Here is a 22,056-nt window from a genome sequence, read left to right as displayed (position 1 = left end):
TAGACTCAATGATATAGTGTTGCCTGGTTTGCCATGTGATCATTTCTAACCTCAACATCAGAAAATCACCATCCATTATCTAATGCGCAAGAACTGATTACATGCAGGAAGGGGATTATAGAACATGGTAGAAAGAAAGGGAAGTCTAATGCGCAAGAACTGATTACATGTAGGAAGGGGATTATAGAACATGGTATAAACAAAGAGAAGTATTATGTAGAAGTGTTGAGGTTTGAGAGCGAACTTTATAACAAGAAGTTAGATTAATCATTTACTTTAAGCTCATAACATTTTAAAAACTGAGAAATCACTAACTCGTTAGTTAATGAATGACCTGAAAAATTGGTATTGACTTCTTTCGATACATACACGTTGGCTTCTGATTTGCAGCTCAGCAGCAAGATATGCAGGGAATTTCATTTTTTAATCTTCTTAAACCTCAGTGCTTTTGTTTCTTATCCAGAGAAACTGTGATAAGATGTATGATACAGCGAAGTTTGATGGATGCATTCACATACTCGTTATTTTTGCATTACCCTATAGTGAGTGTTTGTAGTTTGGTTTGTCAGTATACATTTTGCTTCTATGGTCTCAATGTACATATAAAGTTTACATTTTACCGTTCTTGTAATGTGCAGCATCGATGGGGGTTGAATGCAAATGAGTTTCTATCAAAGAAGAGAAAGTTGATTTGTCGGTTCTACCAGGTTTTGTCTTACTTACATACGTCACTCTAGAGAAGATGAATAAAGGTGAAGTTTTGATGGTAATATGGTCTCTGCGGGTGCAAATGAGTGTCTGAGGCTTAAGAGATCTCTTAGGTACAGACCATGGGTACACTACAGTGATTAGGTGATAGATCGGATGAGGAATCTACAGATCGACAACCTCATCAGGTTCATCCTTGTACTGAAAGTTCGAAGAATCTAACTGGCCTTCACATTATGAAATTCACTATAATCACATATTTGTGATATGAATATTTTTTTTCTTTATTGTCAGCATCTTCCTCCGTGGTCGTGCCTTCCTAAAGGTGTTCTTCGTGGGTGTTTTAAGTGTACTAATTGCGAAAAGGTTAAGTGATGGTGTCTGAGTCATTCTTTCCTTTGCTCATTTATGTCTTAATTATGATGAGAGGTTTATGTTGTTAAATTATGATGTTAATGGTGTCTTTAAACAGGTCACGACAAAGTGGCGTCCAGAAGCTTCACAAAGGTCTTTCCTTGAGGATGCACCTGTTTTCTATCCATTTTACAGAAATCATATCCATTATTTTTTCTTTATTTACTATTTCATGTCATCGGAGAATGCTATGTTGTACAAGCTTGGGTTTTTGATCATTTAAAACTCTATTTGCAGGAGTTTAACGATACACTTAAATATATAGACAACATACGCTCAAAAGCAGAGCCATATAGAATTTGCAGAATAGTTCCTTCCTCTTCATGGAGACCTCACTGCCCTTTTAAAGAAAACAATGTATGAGAGATTCAACTGACTAGGAAGATACAACTACATCCGGTACGTGTACATGATATGCTTACTGCTATGTCCCTCATGTAGTATACGTTCCAATTGTAAAGAAGTATGAAAAACTGATTAGGAACTCATACATATAAATACACGTATTCCTTGCATAGATGAAACACACTTTCTTTTGCGTGTTCACTGAAATTTCTTTCATTTGGTTATCATTCTTTAGAATTTTTTTATATGCTAGATTAGGTCTAATCATTTTTCTCATTCTATAATCTTGCTGATGAACATTAAGTTTAGTGACCTTATAAAGCAGTACATCTCAGCATCTATTAGTGTTTCGTACATACCCAAAGATTACAGTTAGTAGTAAAATCACATGGCCTAGAGGCATACATATTACATTCATAGATATTGATATCACGAAGTTTTTGTTGTAAGGAATAACCAATTACTCTTATGAATAATTACTTAATTAGCTTTGTTACATCGCGAGAGTTGTATTGTTGCTCATTAAACCTTTCTCATGGAATTGGTATCAGTGATGTTGCCTTTTAAATGCTTAATCTTCCTTTCCAGATGTGAAATTTTAATTCTACCCTTGCTAAGGGTACTTGAATATGGGTACTTGAACATGTTTGTTTGCTAATACGACATACTTCCCTCATTCCCTTGGCAGGTTAGTGAACCTCCATCTTATGACCAGCTATTATTTCGTACCTTTAGATTTCTTTGTTGAGCTGCATTTTATTTAATCTTTGTGTTGTCATATGGAAATAGTAGTCATATTAGTCTGATCGTTATATATGATTAGCTTGATTCCTCTTAGTTTTGATAAACTACACGATGGACAATGAACTGAGTACAAACTATGCTTGTAAAGTCTTGCATAACAGGGTTCTCTATGGACAATGAACTGAGTATTATTAATTCTCTTTGTTGCAGGTTTGCACCCATAGGTCATGGAAACGTCCATATGGTGTTGGTCTGCTTGTTGCAGGGTTGGATGAATCAAGAGCACACCTCTACTACAATTTCCCAAGTGGGAACTACTTCGAATACCAGGCCTTTGCTATTGGGGCTCGCTCACAATCTGCTAAAACTTGTTTGGATCGCAAATTTGAGTCCTTCGCCAACTCTACCCGTCATGATCTGATCAAAGATGCACTCTTTGCAATCAAGGAAACTTTACAAGGAGAGAAGCTAACAAGCTCAATCTGCACTGTTGCTGTTATTGGTCTTGAAGAGGATTTCCACATTTTGGATCAGAAAACTATGCAAGAGTTTATCGAGTTGTTAGAGACAAGGGAAGATGCGCCCGTGCAAGAAGAAGCAGAAGTGCCTCCTCCAGCTCCAATGGACATTGGAGATCTGTAAGAGAAGCGGTTGCATTGCTTTGAAGTGGTGCATTGCGTTGCTTCGATTATACAGAAATGTTCATAGGTGGAAACTGAACTCAGGATGACATTGCTAGTAATGGAGAATATCTTTGTTCAATGCACACTTAATGTCTCTTTCTTTGTTCAATGCGCAATTGATGTCTCTTTCAGTGAATTCTTGGCCTGAAAATTTTCCAGGGAACTTTTGACTAGGTCATCTGATGATTGACTTGACTTTTTTCTTTTAGTTGCAAAAATTTAGCAACGGCCAGCAACTGTTGCTAAATTTAGAACCAGAATACTAAAACCGATTCCGTCTAAGATTAGCCGTTCTAAGTGTTTTTGAATCTAAATTTCGCAACTGCTACAGAGCGGTTGCGAATCTTCCATTTCGCAACTGCTCGAGGCTGTTGCGACAAGAATATAGCAACATCACACAGCTGTTGCTAAACCTGTTCGCACGGCCAAAACCGTTGCAAAGTAAAAGATAAAAATAGTTGGCTGATGATGTGTTTTCAAAGTTGTTGTAGATAGTGATAAAAGGGTTGTTTTAAGACTTGTGAAGGCAGTGAATTTTACACTTAATAAAAATTTAAAAACAAAGAAAACTTATTACAAAATTGACTTCAAGATATTAGAAAACAACCAAGACACAGATTTCACTATTACACATGAATAAATTATGGTAAACAATCCAAAACTCTAATTATATTTTAAGACTCTTATTTCTTAATTCACAAATAATCTGGAAAATTCTCGAAAATTAATTGTATCCCTAAGCATAGATTATCTAAACAAAGCATAACCTATCTAATTGAATCACAACTAATGAAGAAATTTTTTGCAAACAATTAAAAACTCTGCAAAAGCAGTGATTGAGTGAATTATAAATTATAAATTAGAGGAAATAAATGATTACCAATTATTCATACGTAAATAGCTTCCTCACTGCCTTGGTTGTGGGAGAATTAGCTCATCATCATGTTGGAAAACCTCTCAAAATATTTCATTGATGCTCACAAGTGTTTTACAAATGATGAAAAGGAAAATAATTGAGTAAATCGGGTGTTTGCAACACTTATAATTGTTGCAGAACACTGTTACAGAAACGATAGAAATAAACTGCTGCTGACGTAATTCTAAGACCCTCACGTGTTAGTCGTTATCACTGTTGAAGAACGACTGCCCTGGTCTGTCCGTTCTTCGTGTTCTTCAATGGCAGCAGCAGCAGCAGAAACTTTCATGTAACTTGATTTTCTCGCTCTGTTAATGCTCTATACTTCTCCCAAACTCTCCACCCCCCTTTCTGCTCGACCCCAGTAGCCTATTTATACACCTTTGGACTAAGAATCTTCGCTCATTACTCCAGAAAATCTTTCCATATCTCGACAGTAAAGAAAAAATAATAAAGGAAATTTTCTTTCCTTTCTCGCCTCTTCACACGCTTGCTGATGTCGATATACTCTCAGGGCATTGTTTTCACGTTCCACCAGAAGTAAAACTCTATCAATCCACACGCCAACTACACAGAACTCGTGATGGAGCAACCAAAACCCGAGCAACCCTGTTATCTTCACTGCCGATTATCCAACAAAATCCGGATGATTTTGAAGCCCATACCACGCCTGTATATCTCAGTCAAGTGTTCCCGTGAAGTTTTAGCCATTGAATCACACTATAACATCTTCAAATTTCGATCGAAAATTCTCAGAGAGCTGCCACATTTCCCGCCAATTTTCAAGTTTCAAACGAAGAAGATGGTGTCCCCCTAACCAGTTGTGGGGTGCGAATAGCAGCTGCCTTTTTGGGGTGCCCCTTAGTAATTGAGGTGCCCCTTAACCAAATATGGGCTCCGTATAGCAAGTGTCCTCCGGGGGTGTTCTGAGTGATTTTTCGAGCCGATTTTTCCAACAATATTTATTTTCCAAAAATACCTAAAAATACACAGAACACCATAATAAGGACGAAAACGAGTACCAACAATACGAAACATTGAGGACAATTTAGGCACATAAATGCGCCTATCAAATACCCCCAAACTTATTATTTGCTAGTCCTCGAGCACAACTAAAAAAAATAAAACTGAGTTGGTCTCGGGTGGGTTTAACAGAGGTGTACCCACAAAAACCATGACTTCTAATTGGTCACAAGTATCCAAAGAGCTATGAGGACATACATATTCTCAACCTATCTCCAAGTAACTAGAATGGCAGAGAAATTAAAGGTGTCAGCTCTAAAGCTGACTGAAAAAAAGGGGAGACACATCCACACGACTGCTAGATAAAGAGATATCCGCTACACAGCTAGATAAACATTGTAAGATGCGTCCGCTGCTTTACAGCTGGATAAGATTAGGAGAGAGATAAAAATGAGAGGGACATCTGCTACACAGCTGGACTAATTACGTGTGATGAGTTACACCAGTGCTAGAAAGATTTTGTGCCAGATTCAAAGCAGACTAACAAAGCAACCAAAATGCATCTTTCTTCGACTCTCTCACAGTGCTCAGTAGAAACAGCGCCTTCTTCGGTCTTCAACTGTTGATGATAAACTCTCGAACCTCATAGAACCTTGACAATTAACTCTTCTCTTCGATTTCTTGCTTGACTTATAAATTTCTTCTTCCTTATGGCCTTATTGAACAAAAAGAACGTAATGATGTTTTTTTTTTTTTTTTGAAAAAAAAAATTACAAGACAAAAATTTACATGGCCATGAGAGAAGGACTTTCAAAACTTGGATCTTCGCAACTTGTGATGTCTTGTATCATGGATTCTAACAACTTATATCATTTGCTCTTATAACTTCAACTTTGATTTTTGAATTATTCTCTTCTATTGTTGCTTCTAAACCTAAAACGTCTTCAACTTTCTTCATAGATTTTGATGTCGCTCCGCTTGTTTATGATGATAAGTTTCTACTGAGAGAGTGTCGCAATCCAGTAACTAAGACTACATAGTTAGGTTGCTTTGTCTTTCTGGCATTTCCTGACCTACTTTCCTTTCCATCATGTATGTTTAGGTCCATCACGGTTACCCTCTAAAAGGAACAAGTTCTCTCCTGAATTTCAAGGATCTCAATGTCTTTTTCTCTAATGTCTCAAAAGGTTTTTATCCCTAGCACTCCAATTTCTATCTTTTCGGTGAGAAACAGTATGTAAACTTAGTTAACCGGATACCATGTGACGCTAGAAGTTTCAAAAGTGCAACTAAAAAGTTCTTCCCCACCCCCAAACTTAAATCTAACATTGTCCTCAATGTTTCTAATGAAAGAGCAATACCAAAAAGTAAAGTAACATGAGGAATCAGTAAAGAGAGAAGTCGGAAAGATAGTACCTGGGTGAAGAGAGAAATCAAAAACTAATATACAACATACAATCGCCTTGATGGTCAATCAAGGGTAAACAGGGTTCTGCAGAGGGACCTCCTCATCATCACCTGTTGGAAAGGGCTCTAAAAAGGGTTTCAATCTCTGACCGTTAATCTTCGAAGAACTACTACCATCCGGTGTCTCGATCTCAACATCTCCATGATGAAAGACAGTGCGAACAATAAAAGGACCCGTCCACCGAGAACGTAACTTCCCAGGGAAAAGATGCAAGCGGGTATCATACAGAAGAACTTTTTGACCTGGAGAAAATGACTTCCTTAACATATTTCTATCATGCACAAGTTTCATTTTGTTCTTATACTCCCTCGCACTATCGTAAGTATCTATACGAATTTCTTCCAACTCATTGAGCTGGAGTTTCTGATGAGTGCTAAAAAGTGCATATTTCTATATATTTTTCTTGGCATTTGACTCATCTTTTGTGCATTAATTCTACATTTTATCCCATATTCTGTGTTTTCGTTGTTTTCAAGAATAAATACTTTTCTTAATTAATTTTGCATTTTTAGGTACTAAATAAAGCCTGGTTATCTCACGGAGCGAAAAGAGCAAAGGAACGGCAAAGACTCCCGCTAGGAGGAAGCGAAGAATGATGTTTGCAAGAGCCGGATCAATTAGAAGTGGGCTTGAAGAGGAAGAATTGTTCTTAAAGAAGATATGGGCTTGGCATACCCAAGACCCAAAACCCTTACCCAAATCCATTTCCATTATCCATACCCATTTCCATGAGAGCCGTCAGATTGGATCCATCTCATCATCCAACGGTCGCCTCATCATTGTGCATCAAACTCCGAAGCTCCTGTCAAACACTATAGTACCTAACTCCATCTGAAGCCGTCAGTTTTGTTGTATCTCATCATCCAACGGTCGCTCCTATCGCGCCGTTGGATCATTCCATCACCTTTTCATCCTACGCTTTCTCTTCGCTGAGCATCAACCTTTGATACACCCGCCTCACACCCTAGCATCAGAAACCTACAACCTCAACCAAACGAACCCTAATCCCATTTCCATCGATCTCTTCCCCTCTCTTCTTCCCAAATTCTCTGCAAAACTCTCTTCTCGTCTGCAACACCACCACCTCCACTGTCTCCTCTGCCGCAACCATTTCTATCACTGCCACCACCTCCATCAGCTCAGTCCTTCCCCAAAAACCCATCCCTCTACTAGCCTAGACATTTTACAAAACTCACACCTCTTTCTCTGAACCCTAGGGTGTGGGATTTGTAAAACATCTCGAGCTAGTATTTCAGAGACGACAAGAGCAACAACATTAACAGAGGAGGAGAAGTACGAGCATGGGTTGAAGCAGAAATCACAGTGGGTGAGTTGAATTGAAAATTCCCAAAATCAAAATTAGGGTATCAAAATTTAGGGTTTCTAAATTTTGGGGGAAAACATTGTACTATAAATTGAGAACATTGGGTGTATGTAAAAGTTATGCCTGGGCTAGCCAGAGCTTCACCCAAGAGGACTGGACTAGCCAGTTCCTCAGCTGTCTTCAGTTCATGTTTTGTTTGAATGCAATGTTGTTTCAAGTGTAATTTCCATGTTCTAAGCTCATAACTAGGGTGATGAGGAAACCCTTTGAGCCATTGCTAAGTTTCATTCAGTTATAAACATAATTCTTGTTGTGCTTGAAATGTTTAGGATAGTCTTAATCAAAGCACTTTACATTTTGCTCTCACAGTGCATATCATGTATGCATTGTAGTTAGAACACCACCATGTGATTGTGCTACAGCTCATGCTTAATTGTCTGTTATGAATCCTCTGACTAGTTATACTCTAAATCAGACAATTAGTACTTAGGATGAATACTTTAGTTGTGATTAGAACATCCTTTAGGTTGTTAAAACACCTAAGTGGCTTCTCTGTGGGTAGTTGCAGTGTGAGAGCCCCAACTACTACTAGGATTAGAATTATCTTAGTGCCTTTAGCTTCCTTTCTAACCCAACCCTTTGATGAGCAGCAGGCATAGAACCTCCACTGCCATCTAGTTAGTCAGTTGAGCCAAGAAGCTCACTGATAACTATACAAGGGACAAGATTTATGTGGAACTAGGATAACTTAGTCTAGGTGAAATGGTGGAATCTAATCCCTAGTCTTCACCCAAAATCCCTCTTTCCTTTACTGTTTCTTGTTTTTATTTGATTCTCTTTACTTCTTTGTTGTCACTTCACTGCCTTAGGCTCATTTCCTTTGTTTCATTAGCTCACTACCACTGCTACACTTAGAGATCTAGCTTAGCTAGGAAACCTTCAATCACACACACCTAGTCTCTGTGGTTCGACCCTGACTTGCACACATCTACTACAACAGACCCTGTGCACTTGCAGGTATAACAAGTAGGCTTCTTTCTTGCTCTTATTTTACACTCTTAAAAGCCTACCAGTTTCCTATGGGCTCCTGCCTTGTCAAGAGAAAATTTTAGCTGTTTAACAGCCCAATAAGCTCTATGTTCTAACTCGACAGGTAAATGACATGCCTTTCCATACACTAGCCTATAAGGCGACATTCCAATGGGGGTCTTAAACGCAGTACAGTAAGCCCATAAGGCATCAGTAAGCCTAGACGACCAGTCTTTCCGATTAGGATTAACTGTTTTCTCTAATATATGTTTTATCTCCCTATTGGAAACCTCAACCTGACCACTAGTCTGTGGATGATACGGGGTATCTACCTTATGTGTAATACCATATTTCTTCATCAAAATCCTAAAAGGTCCATTACAAAAGTGCGACCCACCATCACTAATTATAGCTCGCGGTGTACCAAAACGTGTAAGAATATTATTTTTTAAGAACTCAATCACAACCCTATGGTCATTGGTTTACATGCAACCGCCTCAATCCACTTAGATACATAGTCTACGACGACAAGGATGTATAGGTTACCAAAAGAATTAGGAAACGAACCCATAAAGTCAATACCCCACACATCAAAGACCTCAACAATTAAAATAGGGTTCAAGGGCATCATGTTCCTATGGGAAATGGTTCCTAATTTCTGGCATCGTTCACAAGTAACGCAGTAACTGTGGGAGTCTTTAAACAACGAAGGCCAATAGAATCCACACTGCAATATCTTAGCAACAGTTTTCTTAGCACTAAAGTGACCCCCACAAGCATGATCATGACAAAAGGAAATAATACTGGACTGGTCACTCTCAGGTATACATCTCCTAATAATCTGGTCTGGACAATACTTAAACAAATAAGGATCATCCCAAAAGAAGTGCTTAACCTCAGCTAAAAATCTAGAACGATCTTGTTTACCCCAATGTTGGGGCATTCGACCAGTAACAAGATAGTTCACTATATTCGCATACCAAGGTAATTGGGTAAAAAAGAACAATTGTTCATCAGGAAAGCTATCCCTTATAGGAAGGGAATCATCTGGGGAACTAACAACTAGCCTAGACAAGTGATCTGCTACAACATTTTCGGCACCCTTTTTGTCTCTAATGTCTGGAGAAAATTCTTGCAACAACAGAATCCACCTAATCAATCTAGGTTTAGTATCCTTCTTATACAAAAGATATTTTAAAGCAGCATGATCAGTATATATGATGATCTTAGAACCTAAGAGATAGGGTCTAAACTTGTCTAAGGCAAACACAATGGCTAATAGTTCCTTTTCAGTAATGGTATAGTTCAACTGGGCATCATTCAGAGTTTTGCTAGCATAGTAAATCACATGAAGTAACTTATTTTCTGGCTGACCTAGCACAACACCAATAGCATAATCTGAAGTATCACAGATGATCTCAAAGGGTAGGTTCCAATTGGGTGCCTGGACTATGGGGGCGGTAGTGAGTAATGACTTAAGCTTCTCAAAAGCCTCTAAACAAGCATTATCAAAGACAAACTTAACATCGTTTGCAAGCATATTGCAAAGAGGTCTAGACATCAAGCTAAAATTCTTAATGAAACGACGATAAAAACCAGCATGCCCTAAGAATGACCTAATATCTCTTACGGTTTTTGGGACCGGTAAAGTTTTAATAAGGTCAACTTTGGCTCTATCTACCTCTATACCCTTTGAAGATACAATATGCCCAAGAACAATTCCTGAACGAACCATAAAGTGACATTTCTCCTAATTAAGCACTAAATTATTTTCCTTACACCTAGTCAAAACTAATGACAAATGATGCAAGCACTCATCGAAAGACGAACCAAACACTGAAAAATCATCCATAAAGACCTCTAAGAACCGTTCTACCATGTCAGAAAATATGCTCATCATGCAACGCTGAAAAGTCGCAGGGGCATTACAGAGCCCGAAAGGCATGCGTCTATACGCAAAGGTACCAAAGGGATAGGTAAAAGTGGTTTTCTCCTGGTCTTCTGGGGAAATAACGATCTGATTATATCCAGAGTAGCCATCTAAAAAGCAGTAGTGACTATGTCCAGCTAATCTCTCTAGCATCTGGTCGATGAAGGGAAGGGGAAAGTGGTCCTTCCTAGTGACCTTGTTCAATTTCCTATAGTCAATACAAACACGCCAACCCGTTGTCACTCGGGTCGGGATTAACTCATTGTTATTATTCTGGACTACAGTAATACCAGATTTCTTGGGAACAACCTGAACGGGGCTGACCCACTTACTGTCTGAAATAGGGTAGATAATGCCTGCATCTAATAGCTTAAGAACCTCAGTTCGAACTACTTCTTTCATATTGGGGTTTAGTCGACGTTGCATCTCCCTAGAAGGTTTGGTGTCTTCCTCTAAATAGATCTGATGCATACAAACAGTAGGACTTATACCCTTAATGTCTGCTATGGTCCACCCTAAAGCTTCCTTGTTGTTTTGAAGGACGGTTACTAGCCTACTTTCCTGATCTTATCCAAGTCGGAAGAAACAATCACAGGTAAAGTCTCAGACGGGCCTAAAAACACATACTTCAGGATATCTGGCAATGGTTTTAGGTCCAACTTAGGAGGATTTTCCAACGAAGTAACTAGGGTAGACTCGGGAACGGGTAAAGGTTCGAACTTAGGTTTCCATCCATTACTAGTGTCTAACAAAGGGGTTGAATCTAACAAAGCATTCACCCCATTAATCACATCATCATCATCAAAATCAATCCCAAAGTGAGCTAGGCATTTCTCTAATGGATCTTCTATCAAAGTGTTTGGTAATGACTCCTCTACTAAGGTGCCTATCATGTTCACCTATCTACGCTCGAGTCGTCCAGTTCCTGGGGTAGCTTACTAATGTGAAAGATGTTCATCTCAATAGTCATATTACCAAAAGACAAATTCATAATACCAGTTCGACAGTTAATGATCGCATTGGAAGTTGCTAAAAATGGGCGACCTAAAATCACCGGTATCTGGTTCTCTGGGTCAGGGACAAGTTGGGTATCTAGGATAACAAAATCCACTGGATAAATAAACTTGTCGACCTCGATAAGAACATCCTCGATCACACCACGAGGAATTTTAATGGACCTATCAGCTAACTGGAGTGTCATCTGGGTAGGTTTCATCTCACCAAGTCCTAGCTTAAGGTACACATGGTATGGAAGTAAATTCACACTGGCTCCTAAATCAAGCAAAGCTTTCTCAACACGGTGTTTACCTATTGTGCAAGAAATGGTAGGGGACCCTGGGTATTTATACTTAGGAGTAGTGGTATTCTGAATAATGGAACTCACGTGACTAACTAGGAAGGCTTTCTTTTGGACACTAAGCTTACGCTTTCGTGTACAGAAGTCCTTAAGGAACTTGGCATAAGCCGGAATCTGCTTAATCGCATCCAATAACGGTAGGCTGATAGTAACTTACTTAAAAACCTCAAATATATCATTAAAGTTGGACTCCCTCTTAGTCGGAACTAGCAGCTGGGGAAACGGGGCTCTGGGAACAAATCCGGGCTCAACAGAACCCTCATTGGTCTCTTTGGAGACTTTATCAGTTTTCTCATTCTCTGGCTCAGAAGGGTGAACTAAAGCATGTTCACTATTAGGCATGGAAACCTTGTTGTCTATCTCTCTACCGCTCCTAAGGGTTTTAATAGCATTTACATGATCGTATGGTCTTTCACCTATTTCATTAATTCCTCTAGGGTTTGGTTGAGTTTGACTAGGAAACTTACCTCTTTCTCTTAAAGACTCATTTATATGACTAACCTGGGTTTTCAACTCGGAAATAGCCTGAGAGTTAGCCTGACCTATTCTCTTATTTTCTTCTATACCTTGAGCAACAGATTGCTGAAACTGCATAGTGTTACGAGTTAACAAAGAAAGAGACTCTTCTAAACTCATAATCTTCTTATCCGAAGGGTTATGAAACTGTGCCGGGGCTGAAGGATTCTTAGGATATCCAAAACCTGGGGGAGCTTGAGAGTTACTAAACTGACCTTGATTCTGGCCCTTAGACCAAGAAAGGTTGGGATGGTTTCTCCAGCCAGGGTTATAGGTTTCTGAATAAGGGTCAAACTTCTGATGGTTATTGAATCTAGTGTTGTTATAAAGAGAATTGGCTTGCTCTTCAAAAGTATGGTCTTCCCAAAAAGGCTCTATTCTACCACTAGTACCACTAGAATGACCTAATTCCAACGCTTCTAACCTTTTGGCTATGGTTGCTATTTTAGCATCTGACTCATAGGATCCTTCTACCCTATTGACATTTCCTCTACTTAGAAGAATTGTTTTCTGGGGTTCCCTATTATTTTCCCATTGTTGGGTCTTATTGGCGATTTCATTCAAAAATGTCATCGCCTCATCAACAGTTTTATTCTCAAACCCACCTGTGCATAAGGACTCAACCATGGTCGTTGTTGAATAGTCTAAACCCTCGTAAAGGATCTGAACTAACCTAACCTTCTCTAAACCATGATGAGGACATTGAGAAATTAAGTCATTGAACCTTTCTAAATACCTATATAAAGATTCTCCCTCTTGTTGAGCAAAAGTACAAATTTGTGTCCTAATAGACGATGTTTTGTGCCTTGGGAAAAACTTATGTATAAAGGCAGATGTAAGTTGTTCATAGGTTTCAATTGACTCAGAATCCAAACTATACATCCAAGATTTGGCTTTATCTTTTAAGGAAAAGGGGAATAACCTAAGTTTCAGTGCATCATCACTAAGGTTTTTAACAAACTTACCTCCCGTTCCAGACGGGGGATGAACCGTTGTCGTCGACTCGGGCCACAACTCCTATGTTGTGTACGAACCCGAGGGGCCGAGGTGATATCGTAATCACCGTCCTTCTCTGCAAACAGTTTAATATTTAATCTACCCTTCCGTAGGGTTTAAAAAAAATTAATGTCCAAATGTCCAAAGTCCAAAAGAAAGGTCCAAAAAATAAAGTGCAAAAATAAAAATAAAAATACAAAGTAAAAAGAATTCCTAATACAATCTAATAAAATAACACTCTCTTTTTTTTTTCTCTCTTTTTCTATAAAATAAAAAAAAAATCTTCTTCTTTAGCTCCTTTCGCTTTGCCTTTTACTTCAAGTCTTTAAATATTATCCAAAAGCTTTGGCAAAAATTTCTTTCGCTCCAAATTCCCAAAATCTGAAAGGAAAAGACAAAAACCCAAAAACGTAAAGAAGAACAAAAAAACTAAAAAAATAAATCTAAAAACTCAATCCTAAATACAAGCCCGCGTCGGCGGCGCCAAAAATTGATGTGTTTTGAAAGTTGTTGTAGATAGTGATAAAAGGGTTGTTTTAAGACTTGTGAAGGCAGTGAATTTTAGACTTAATAAAAATTTAAAAACAAAGAAAACTTATTACAAAATTGACTTCAAGATATTAGAAAACAACCAAGACACTGATTTCACTATTACACAGGAATAAATTATGGTAAACAATCCAAAACTCTAATTATATTTTAAGACTCTTATTTCTTAATTCACAAATAATCTGGAAAATTCTCGAAAATTAATTGTATCCCTAAGCATAGATTATCTAAACAAAGCATAACCTATCTAATTGAATCACAACTAATGAAGAAATTTTTTGCAAACAATTAAAAACTCTGCAAAAGCAGTGATTGAGTGAATTATAAATTATAAATTAGAGGAAATAAATGATTACCAATTATTCATGCGTAAATAGCTTCCTCACTGCCTTGGTTGTGGGAGAATTAGCTCATCATCATGTTGGAAAACCTCTCAAAATATTTCATTGATGCTCACAAGTGTTTTACAAATGATGAAAAGGAAAATAATTGAGTAAATCGGGTGTTTGCAACACTTATAATTGTTGCAGAACACTGTTACAGAAACGATAGAAATAAACTGCTGCTGACGGTAATTCTAAGACCCTCACGTGTTAGTCGTTATCACTGTTGAAGAACGACTTCCCTGGTCTGTCCGTTCTTCGTGTTCTTCAATGGCAGCAGCAGCAGCAGCAGCAGAAACTTTCCTGTAACTTGATTTTCTCGCTCTGTTAATGCTCTATACTTCTCCCAAACTCTCCATCCCCCTTTCTGCTCGACCCCAGTAGCCTATTTATACACCTTTGGACTAAGAATCTTCGCTCATTACTCCAGAAAATCTTCCCATATCTCGACAGCAAAGAAAAAATAATAAAGGAAATTTTCTTTCCTTTCTCGCCTCTTCACATGCCTGCTGATGTCGATATACTCTCAGAGCATTGTTTTCACGTTCCACCAGAAGTAAAACTCTATCAATCCACACGCCAACTACACATAACTCGTGATGGAGCAACCAAAACCCGAGCAACCATGTTATCTTCACTGCCGATTATCCAACCAAATCCAGATGATTTTGAAGCCCATACCACGCCTGTATATCTCAGTCAAGTGTTCCCGTGAAGTTTTAGCCATTGAATCACACTATAACATCTTCAAATTTCGATCGAAAATTCTCAGAGAGCTGCCACATTTTTCCCGCCAATTTTCAAGTTTCAAACGAAGAAGATGGTGTCCCCCTAACCAGTTGTGGGGTGCGAATAGCAGCAGCCTTTTTGGGGTACCCCTTAGTAATTGAGGTGCCCCTTAACCAAATCTGGGCTCCGTATAGCAAGTGTCCTCCGGGGGTGTTCCGAGTGATTTTTCGAGACGATTTTTCCAACAATATTTATTTTCCAAAAATACCTAAAAATACACAAAACACCATAATAAGGACGACAACGAGTACCAACAATACGAAACATTGAAGACAATTTAGGCACATAAATGCGCCTATGAGCTGAACCAAAAACCGTTGCGAAATTTTTTCGCAACGGCTCTAGAGCTGTTGCAAAAAAAATGCAACGCCACGTTTCGCAACGGCTGGCTGCTGTTGCAAGTCCCTTTTGCAACAGCAAGCATCCGTTGCTAATCCCGAAAAATGGTGTAGTGAATGTTTCAAACATCAAAATAGAGAAATTCAGAACTTTTGATATTTTGACTTAGGGTAGGTTGGCGAATCACCTCGCAAACCATAGATATCTGAGTTTCTGAAATACAAGAAGGTTGGTGAACCAGTTCGCAAACCATAAGTTCAGAACGGGACAGTTCACGAACATGGTTCATAAACTGTGGTGATCTGAATTTTTAATATTGGTGTAAAAGTCTAAGTAGTTGGATAACCCGTTTCACGAACTGTAGCACCCTGACTCGTGAACTATTACTTTACGGTTCACGAACCGTTTCACCAGCGGTCTCATTAAACATTAGCAGATGCTTAAAGACTTATTTTTCAAGTATGTTTAGCATTTTTATGACTCGCACAAACACCTCTAAGACATCATTGATCACTAAAACATTTGTGTATGTGCATCACGATTAAATTCTTAAGTGTTTAAATGAACATCAAATTGCTTATAGTTCATAAGATATATTTTCCAAAGAACGGTCATTATACACGATTCCGTAACCGGACCATTGTTTATACTCTTATATGTGATTCCAAGACTAATTCTCACATGCTTACTTGAAACCCTAATTAGAGCTTCATCTAAACAAATAGAATGTTCGCTTGAATCTCAAGTCATCTTAGCTTGAATTCTAAGCAACCCTCGGTCTTGAACATCTATAATTAGAGATGTTCTTTCAACTGGGAAACTCAGTCCTTGAAACTTTGTGTCCTAGTTGATAGATTGAGTCTTCCTCTATTGACCTAGGTTTCCTCTGACAAATATATTAGGTGTACGACTAAAAGATTTCTCTTTGGGGATTCATAAAGCCAAGTCCAACTATCTTTTATCTTGATAGTTCGTGTATCCTGATCTCGATGTTCTGTTATTGAGGTTTTCGTAATCTCTTTCAGGAAAGATAAATAGAAATTACAAAGTTCTCTTCATCTCAGACTTTGTGATTCCTCAAGATAGATATCTGAAAAAAATTCTCTTAATTGTTTAGTTCAAGATTGTTCTTGAGGGGTGGTTAAAGATCTAGGCTTCTCAACTAACTGAGTGTAAGTGTTCCGGATTATAGATAAATAATAAGTTAATAAGTTTAATTAAATAAAATTGAGTCGTTAAAAATATAAAATAAATTTTTCAGATGCTCACACATTCATGGATGAATAATCTAGGATGACCTTGGTTTATCATCCACAAAATCCGCATAATTTCCCACATCCTAATTAAAAGGAAAGTCTAATTTGAAGGCTTTTATTTGTTATTCTTGAATTTTCATTGTCAGCTAATTCCATAAACCTTTGAAACACATTGTCAAAGTGGTTAAACTCAAATTTCCATCGCTTGCAACTAATATCCATGATCGAATAAGAGCAACATCTTCTTATCGATTGAAGCGAGCACTAACCATTTCGATATAGAGATGGTATAGTTGAATTCTATGAGATTGAATATTTAGAGAGGATTAGTTACTAGTTGTTGGATGATGAACAACTGCCCGACCTAGAGAATGCTGAACAACATAGACAAAGTCGTTGGCGATAGAAACATGACTGAATGGTATAGTAGCCACCAAAAGATGGAGTCTCTATTGTGGAGGGGTGAATATGAAATTGGTTCTACAAGTCCTAGCCATAACACATCCAACACCCAAGAGAGAGGAGAGAGAGATCCCTTTATATTGTACCATATGCCTCCTTTATAGGCTTTCCTAGAAGCCCTTCCTTTTATGACATCATGCCACATGTCCTAAACCTCCTAAATTACCACTAATGTTATTCCTTCTCTACTACAACCTTCTCCTTTTCCATGAATTCCTTAGTAGACTTGGGATTTAGTCCCCATGTTTCATGTTGGGTTTGCCTCCCTTTTGGGGGCACACTAGCCCGGCTAAGGGGTAATATTTTTCATGTATCAACATCTATCGTTCAGTGAAAACCATACAACGACTGTCTAAGTAGTATATTTTTCACCTAGCCAGTTATGTTTCTCACTTTGCCATAACGATAGTGGGGGCAAAAATAGCAGATTCCCCTCTCTGTTATACCCATACTCGTGGCAACTTCACCACCCGATCAGCACCAAGAAAACAGAATCTACAGATAAATGACTCAGCTAGGTGGAAAAGGCCGTCGTGCAAGTCAAATGTAACACTAAAGAGAGTTGATTAATTCCTATGACCCGCTAAAGCACCAGGAGAGATATTCCACCCTTCAATCTTACTATGCAAGACTTTGGTTTTCAATACCGCCTCTTTTAGACCTCGTTTAACCACTCAGACATCTATCCAACTCCCCTTACTTACTATTGGAATACAAACATTTTGCATGCGTAGTTTGATAATGAAACTGTAAGCAAAATCACTAGGATTCCTAAGTGAGAAAGTGATAGATTGAGATGGACACCTAACACAAATGGTTTTACTGTTAAATCATCTTACAGGGTGGGAAATGATGTAGTGGGCAATGTTAACCAGTTAAACTTTCCTTATTAGAATTTTGGAAAGCAAAATTGCCTCCGAAGATTCTTCACTTTTTTATGGAAATGTGTTCACAATTGTTTAGGTGTTGATGAAATATTATCTAAGCATGTTCAGAACATAGATGATATTTGTCCTTTATGTAAAGATGAACCGAAATCTTTATACCATTTATTTATCAATTGTCTTGTAACCAGAACTATATGGTTTGCTCTAGAAAGTAACTTTGCAGGCATAATTGAAGGAAGAACTCTGAAACCTTGGATTGAAAGTTGGTCATTAATATGATATTAATATGAATGACTTAATCATTTTTGCAAGTACAATATTATGGAACATCTGGAAAGCTAGATGTTCTATTGTTTAAAAAAACATTGATTTGCAGGTTACCGGGTTAGTGAGTCAAAAAAGAACTTAGTGAGTGGAATGAGCACCTAAACCGACAGGCTGCTTATCTGACAGTACCTAGCTGCTCAGACTGCTCATCTGACAGTACCTAGCTGCTCAGACTGCTCATCTGACAGTACCTAAAGTGGAAGTTAGATGGACTACCCCTAGAAATGGATTTCATAAAGTCAAGTCAACCCTCATCAGAGGTAGATCTTTGGATCATCCAGCCACTTTCAGTTCGTTAGAGGCTTAGAGCCACTATATAAACAAAATTTGGCTTTTGGCGGCGACCATTATAAACCTCGCGTTTTTAGGGGCCACTCAAAAGGAATTAGGGGCCAACAATAAAACAAAATAGGGTCACCCAAACGTAAATTGAAGCCAGCCCTTATCTCGCGTAAATCGTAATGGAAAAATTGCCCTTACATATTCGGTAGATATTATAAGTTTTCTATCTACCGAATGCATTCGGTAGATAACATAATAATAGTGCTTCCGATTGTGGTCAATATAGTATTTGGATGCAATTTGTTCCATTGTTTTCATTTATTGTCATTTATGAGTTACAGAGAAGAAGAAGAAGAATAAAAAAAGGGAAAAACCATTTTTTTTTAATAATCAACAAAAATGGATGGATACGAAGAAGAATCTGAGAATCATCGTGAAGAACATAATGTTGAAGCTTCGCGACCATTTAGAGAAGACGATTTGGGGTATATGTTGAATGGTCCAAAGTTTTGTGGAGATGAAACCCTAGACGACGCTTTCATGGAAGAAAACGGAGAATCACCCGAGATAGAAACTAATGATGCATCAAACATACAGGTATTGTGTTAAGAAACTCAAATACCCACTTTGAATGTGTTTGTAAACAAGAAAACCCCATTAATGAATGCATTGAATGCCATGAACTATCCAGAATCGGTAGATAATGTATCTACATATCTACCGAATACAACGTAATGAGTACCAAATATATACATTCGGTTGATATATAGAGTATTTTCTACCGAATGTCCCCAAAATATGCGAAAACCCAAATTGATTTCCCAAAATATCTACATTCGGAAGTTTTTTTGATTATATTTTCTACCGAATGGCCCCAAAATAAAAATTTTCCAAACTTGTAAAAATTAAAATTCTTCTTTGAAAAAATATCTACATTCGGCAGTTATATAGAGTACATTGTCTACCGAATGGCCCCAAAATAAAATTTTCGCGAACTTGTAAAAAATTTTGTTCTTTGAAAATCGGAGGAATATTAATTACTTTATCTTCCGATTATTTGTATTCGGCAGTTTTACCATATTTTTTCTTCCGATTATGTATGTTTTGTACTCAGGAGACAGTGTAACTATTTCTACTGAATTCGGTAGTTGAGGGCACACAATATTCAACCGATTATTTGACAATCGGTTGGAAAACTTACTGAATGTCTTCCGATTATTATACTAAAACATGTTGCTTCATTTTGCAGGTCGTTGTAGCGGTTGTCGATGATTTCTATTTGAGGCCCGATACTTCTCTACGCTATGCAAATGACTTGGTTTTTTCATTACTATTATTTATTTATTTATTGAAATATGTATGTTAAATGCTTATACTTATGATATTTGTTTTGTTATATGCGCGTGTAGTCATTTGGAAGTAAGGAGGAGGAAAAGGATTCGCTTATGAACAAGGAAAAAGAGAACATGTGCGTTGTAGTTCAAAACAATCATGTGGGTGACACTCGGTTTGAAATGATTTGTGAGCGAGGTGGGGCTCGAAAGAGTCACGCGGGAAAGAATAATAAGTACGTAAGGAAGACACAGAGGAAATACCGAAGAAATTCAAAGAAAATAGGATGCCCGTTTAAGATTGTCTTCTATAAGCCCGAAGGTAAGGAAGGTAAAGAGTAGAAAATGTTTAAAGTTGATAATGGTTGTCATAACCACGATGATCCGTATACTCTAATTGGACATGTAATGGTTGCCAAGCTAAAACCAAAATAAATGGAGACCGTGAAGTCTATGCGGATCCAAAAAGCGAGTGCGATCTAAGTAAAATAAAGGCGGACGACCCCGAAAACTTGTCTTCTTTGTCTACAATTAAGGAGGCCTTAGCTACGATCAAAAGGACGTAATGGGATGGTAGATCGGTCATGCAACAATCGGAGTGATTAGCAGAGTTACACGACTACACGTTGAGAAGGGAAGAAAATGATGGTAAAGTGGTTCGTTTTTTTTGGCACATCCCGAAATGATCCAATTGGCTCAATGCTTTCATCAAATTTTGTTGATAGATGCCACTTACAAGACAAACAAATATAACATGCCGTTGTTGAACATTGCTTGCCACACTTCGGAAAAAAACACGTTTACGATTGCATGGGGTTTAATGGATCATAAGAACAACGTGAGTTTCATTTGGATGTTGGAGACGTTGAGGTCCATTTATAACGGTGATAATTTTCCAAGGGTTATTGTAACGGATAACGATCAAGCCTTAATGCATGCAATAGCGGTAGTGTTTCCGGAAGCCCGAAACTTGCAATGTACGTGGCACATTCAATGCAACCTCAAATCCAATTGCTATCATCATTTCCAAGCTAAAAAACCAAGGAAGGGTACCAAGAGGTCAAAATAAGAGGATGAGCGCATTAGTAAATTAACCGTGGAAGAAAGAGAGGAAGAGAAGAGGTTATTTGATGAAAAATGGAAGGAGGATGCAATGATTTGGAATATGTTCATGAAAGCATGGGACAAGATCTTTTGGTCGAAGACCGAGGAAATTTACGAATCTAACTTGAAACAATTTGAGGATGAATATGGCACGAACTACCCAAAACCCGTTGAATATTGTAAAACACAATGGTTACCGCTTAAGGGGAGGTTTTTGTTTGCATGGACATATGAATATCGCAACTTCAAGAACGAGGCGACAAACATTGCAGAGGGGTCTCATGGACGATTAAAGAAAATACTACTTGGTAGTCAAAATGGAGTTGTGTCTATCCAAGAAGCAATCCATGAATACACCAATCGTGATCTCGTAAAGATTAGGAAATGTATGCAATTTAGTGTACACCAATTCCCAATGGAACATGATAAGGGAAAATTGCTTCTAAGGGGCATTGTTCATAACGTTTCAAGATGGGCAATAAATCACATGATGAAACAATTGAAGCTTTATAAAGCTTACGATGACGAGAATACCGTTTGTGTTTGCAAGGATATGATAGGTATTGGACTCCCGTGTCGTCATAAGATGGGTAGGTATGTTGAAGTGATTGACATCAATGATATTCATCCATTCTGGAAGCAATTAAATTTCACTCCAAGCACCCCGGTAGTTGATGGTTTGTCTTTCCTTGAGTCGAAATTGTGTGCACGAATATCCGAGCGTTATGCTACATCAAATGGCACCAAAAAGAAATATTGATGCACAATTTGGAGAAAGCCCTTCACCCTTGTTTACGGGAGGTTGATGAACCTATTAAGCAAAAGGGGGCCGGTAGGCCCAACAACAAAGTGTCGAGGACCATCCAAAGAAAAGAGTTAAAGGAGTATTTGTCTAATAAAAGAATATTGTCTAGGCACGAGCGTTCGGAAGCCGAATTTCAAGATGAGCCGGAA

General features: G+C 38.1%; 1 long non-coding RNA gene across 1 annotated transcript; it reads left to right on the top strand.

Moving 5' to 3' along the window:
• The first annotated feature begins 385 nt into the window (after positions 1-385).
• LOC113333234 lies at positions 386-3,030 on the top strand. The gene is made up of 6 exons (XR_003351833.1): positions 386-542; positions 639-896; positions 1,003-1,074; positions 1,181-1,215; positions 1,360-1,521; positions 2,422-3,030. It is a non-coding gene; the product is annotated as an uncharacterized LOC113333234 (long non-coding RNA).
• The last annotated feature ends 19,026 nt before the right edge of the window (positions 3,031-22,056 follow it).

Source organism: Papaver somniferum, chromosome 1 (assembly GCF_003573695.1).
Source record: "Papaver somniferum cultivar HN1 chromosome 1, ASM357369v1, whole genome shotgun sequence".
In the NCBI taxonomy this organism is placed as follows: domain Eukaryota; kingdom Viridiplantae; phylum Streptophyta; class Magnoliopsida; order Ranunculales; family Papaveraceae; genus Papaver; species Papaver somniferum.
The sequence above is the reverse complement of the archived record's forward strand: the minus strand, read 5'-3'. Positions and strand labels throughout refer to the sequence as shown.